The following is a 4,570-nucleotide window of genomic DNA, read 5'->3' as shown; positions in this document are numbered from 1 at the left end:
AGACCCCACCTGTGGGTATCTGTAGACTTTTTCTCTTAGGCTGGTCAGTTTCCCAGAATGGGATCCTCCCATTTCCCACCTGAAAGGAATCAGCCCGCCTGCCCACATCTTGGGAGCTGAGTTGGGAAAGGGGCTGAGGGTCTCCTTTCCCTAAATTTCCCACAGCTCTTCGTTGAGCTTCACATTCCTGAGTCCAGCTTCTCTTGAGCTCAACCTCTTCCGCTGGGGCGGGAGAAGCATGAAGAAAAACCACCAACAGTATCCAACTGTGCTCGCTTCGGCAGCACGTACTAAAATTGGAACGATACAGAGAAGGTTAGCATGGCCCCTGGGCCAGGATGACACGCAAATTTGTGAATCGGTCCATGTTTTCACATCTGTTTTTATATTTGTGAATTCATCTGTGGGAGGAGTAAAGAAAATCCAAGAGTATTTAATAATTACTCTGGATTCCTTTTCACTCTAAAAAGATTTGAAAATATATTTTTATATTTATTTTAGTTATTTGGAATTTATAGAACACACCTAAGCAAATGTGATATATCAATATTACTTATCCTTGTTTTTTTAAACCTATGAGAAGGTTTAAGATTCTAAATGTTAAGATTCTAAGAAAAAAAAAGATGAACACGTAAATTCTTGATTTGTAATGACTTAAAAAACATCCAACTAACATAAAGACAGTGGTGATGGGTAAATTCTACACAGCAATATTTATTGTGAGCTTGCACCATGTGTGACAGTTTCAGAAGCGAGTGACATCAAGGGTTAAGATCTCTAATCAGGATATTGGATAAACATCAGTTGCTCAGGAGAAGGTGTAGGATAAAAGTGGACAACATGCTTTGCCAAACAAGGCATGAACAAAGGATTATGAAGCACATACTGGGAGAAAAATGAGAAATAACAATGGACACTACTTGGTGACTGCTTTTTTACATGCTGAATATCTTCTTAAGTGCTTTACGTGGATTTTTATTCAATCTTCATAATAATCCTATGTGAGAGCTACTATTTCATTTCCATTTTACAGATTAGAAAACTGAACCCCGGAGAGGTGAAATCTCGTCCCTGGTCACCCATCCAAAGTTCACAGGCCTCCACTTTTAACTACGACATTATACTGCCTCTACGGAAGTAGGTGAAGTGACTTTTCCTTATCCCTCCCAATCTCCTTCAGCATTCCCTCGAGTCCCTTCTTATCCTTTGGCCGCCTGCCAGGGGCTGGGACCCGTCCATTCTTGCTCAGGATGCCCCCCTGCCGGTTGGGATGGCGTGCTCCTGCTTCCCTCCAGCCCCTCTCCAGCCTCCCAGTGAGGCTCTTCTCCTCAGGCAGGCTGGGCTGCTCCAGGCCACCGAGGCTTCTGGGAGGGGGGCAGCAGACCCTGCCTCACGCTCTGGGACCACCCTGCTCCCTCCCCGAGGAACTAAATGAACAGCTGGCAGGCCTGGAGTAGTGGGAAGCAGCGGCACCCGGGGTAGCCTTAGGTTTGTTCCAAATGATTTTCGGAACTAAATCTCCCACTTGTCCCTACTGGGAGAAAACGCCGGTGCTGGAATTTTGAAGGGCACCACCTCCTTCCAGAGCGAAGGTATTTCACGGAGAAGAATGGACTGAGAGGCTCACACAGAGTCTAAGCACCCACATTCCAGCGCAGCCTCCAGCTGAAAAAATTAATTGCCTGCCCTTTATGCCATTTGTCTTGTGCATGTGAACTGCCTGCTCAGAGAGGGGTGGGAGGAGGGAGCGAGCCGAGCAGCATGGGGCAGGGGGGGCTGACCTCTCCCAGCTCCCTGGAACTCCTGCGGTTACAAAGGGCCCCCGCGCACCGGCCTCTGTGGCATCAGAGCCGGCTCGTTGGGTCCACGCGACCAGGATTGCCAGGGCCGGGGTTCGCAACCCCGAGTGGGGTTTTTTCCCTTCTTTCCTTGTGTTTGCCTTTGGTTTTACGGCGGCCTTGGGAGGCCTCACACGGACAACATCTGGTCAGGCCGAGCAAAGCGTGCCCAGTCCGCCCCCGCGGGAGGCACCGGGCCACGCGGTCTGGGCAGCGTGGGCGCCCGCTCCCCTGCCCACGCAAGGGGCAGCGAGAAGGGCGCCTGCCCCAGCCGTGGCACTTGGATCGCCTCCCCTGGGCGGGTCACCTGGCGCCTTGCAGAAGGTGGGTGGGTACCCCGAAATGATGAAGATCCCAGCCCGCCTACCCACCCTTACGGCTCTGGGTGCTGGTTCCCGCTCACGCTGGAGTTGTCGCTCATCCCTGAGCCCGCGGAGCCTGGGGGAGAGCCCGGGACCGAGCGGCACTGAGTGGTCCCGGCGCCGCCCTGGACAACAAGGAAGACCCAGAGGGGCGCCTTTCAGGGGGGTTGAAAGGGCGCCGGTCACCCCTTAATAGTCCTACAAGTCCCCGAAAAATGCGCGCGCGCTCTCCAAGGTCAAACCGGCACGCACGGCGCGCCCGCCGGCTCCTCCTAAATCGGGAAAAGTTGGCAGCCTGAAATGCCAAGGTCAAACGCAAGGCGGGTCTCGGGCCTCTGCGGTGGCCCGGGCAGGCTGGGTTGGATGAGCCGGGCGGGGCGACAGCAGCGGCAGGAGAAGGCCCGCGCCGGCTGCGGCGGCCGCCGGGCGCACGGGCGAGCAGCGCGAGCACCGCCCGCGAGGCCGCTTCCCCCAGCGCAGCACACGCCGGAGCCAGGCGACAGCGCAATCCAAACAGCCCAGGGAGTCAGAATGCACATCTTTTGTTTGCCGTGGCAGGAGAACTGTTGAGCCGGGGAAAAAAACAAGCTGAGCTTAGCGCTCTCAGCTGTTTCCTGGGGCTCGCTCCTTCCTTCCTCCGAGGGGGGCCTGGCCGCTTTGTTCTCGTGCCCAGCTGCTCCGCTGCGCCTTTAAGCGGTGGCCTTTGCAGACCTCGGAGGAATGCGGCCCTCAGACCCCGGGGGACTGAGCTCGCAGGCCCCGCCTGCCTGGTGCGCCCCGGCCTGCTCTGGCTCCTGGCCTGCGATCTGAGCCGTTGCCACCAGCCCCTTCCCGGGCGGCGAGGACGCATCTCCCTGGCACCGCTGGGAGGATTCGCGGTTCAGAGGGCCCCCCCTAAAAGAGGGTCCCAAAGAGGGGCTCCTGAGATAACTGACAGTCTGGAGTGCAAGGCTCCCGCGTTAGCAGCCGTCTGCGTGTTTCAGACCCCGACTCTATCGATTACTAGCTGGGGATCTTGGGCCAGTTGCTCAACCTCTCTGAGCCTGGCTGCTCCAACCTCATAGGACTGTGATGAGCATTCAAGCCATGAAACTGCTGGAGAGGCTTCCAAAGGCCTGCCGCCCAGCAGGCCCTCAGTAGGTTTTAGCAGTCCAGTCACCATGTCTGGAGTTGAGGTGGCCCTGTGTCACCCCCAGCCAGCCGCCCTGCCGCGGTAGGGCTGAGCAAGAGGGAAAATCCCAGAAGTCCGTACACTCCATCAGACTGAAGGCGTATCATGGGAGATCAACATTTAGGATCCTCTCACAGGAGCGTTTTCTTTGGTGGCTTCTCGTCCTGTGATTCCATCCAGCCGCAGGCTGAGGCGCATTTTTCATGGTGCCTCCAAGATGCTCAGAACAAAACCACAAAGGAAACTCTGGGCCGCTGGGAAGAAGCAGGGCAACGCGGGTGCCCCCGAGGCCCCCGCCAGAAGCAAAGCGCTCCCTCGCCCCCTGCCCAACCAGGCCGCCCCGCAGGTAAAAAGGCATCGTGGCCAAGGTCACGCTGAGGGTGACAGCGCTGGCCAGGTGAAGCAGAGACAACGCAGCCCTGGCTCTCAGCTTCTTGTGAAACGATGTTGGTGATCCTTTCTTGAGTACCCACCAGTGGCTGACCCTCTCTTAGGCAATTGTCTACTGGGGTCTAGCACAGGCCTGTGGCCAGTTTACGTGGCGTCTCCGCGCCAGTTAGAAGAAGGCACTTGCATGGCTTGGTGCATGCAGCACAGGCTGGACCGCAGCCCCCACTCTCCCCGGGGCGTGGCCTGCCACAGGAGGGGACAGCCCGTGCACCTGTACGTGCAGCCATTGGAACTGCGGGACGGGGATTCTCACACTCGTGCTCCTTCAAGCTCATTAACTCAGAGGGTCATATTTCATCAACTGCACATGACCTGAATGGATGAGCTGAGCTTCCAACATGTGCGCCTAAACCAGATTAGATGATGCGGCAAGCTTTTGGTCCCGGGCCACGCCCTCTCTGTGACACTCGCTCTGGCCGCACCTGCCGGCCGCCGGGTTCTCTCTCCTTACTCCCAGGCTCCACCAGGCAATGTGCCAGCGCCTTCCCGTCCCCAACTCTCTGCTTCACGCCTCTCTTTTTTAACATTTAAATATGATATGTATTTGTTTAAATATTTATTTTAGTAACATATATAGTTCCATTGTTAACCACTTTGATGTGTGCAATTCAGTGATATTAATTACATTTACAGTGTTGTGCTACCATCATCCCTATCCATTATCAACATCTTTTCATCACTCAAAACAGAAACTCTTTATACGTATTAAGCAGAACTCCCCATTCCCATGGTAACCTCTAATCCGCTTT

The 4,570-nt window shown here is 55.2% G+C and overlaps 1 non-coding gene across 1 annotated transcript; it reads left to right on the top strand.

Annotated features, from left to right (window-relative positions):
* Positions 1-270: 270 nt before the first annotated feature.
* LOC111764333 (U6 spliceosomal RNA) lies at positions 271-373 on the top strand. Its single transcript, XR_002796967.2, has one exon. It is a non-coding gene; the product is annotated as a U6 spliceosomal RNA (small nuclear RNA).
* Positions 374-4,570: the final 4,197 nt, after the last annotated feature.

Source organism: Dasypus novemcinctus, chromosome 4, assembly GCF_030445035.2.
Source record: "Dasypus novemcinctus isolate mDasNov1 chromosome 4, mDasNov1.1.hap2, whole genome shotgun sequence".
NCBI lineage: Eukaryota > Metazoa > Chordata > Mammalia > Cingulata > Dasypodidae > Dasypus > Dasypus novemcinctus.
Note: the sequence above shows the minus strand (reverse complement) of the source record. Positions and strands in the feature narration are given on the sequence as shown.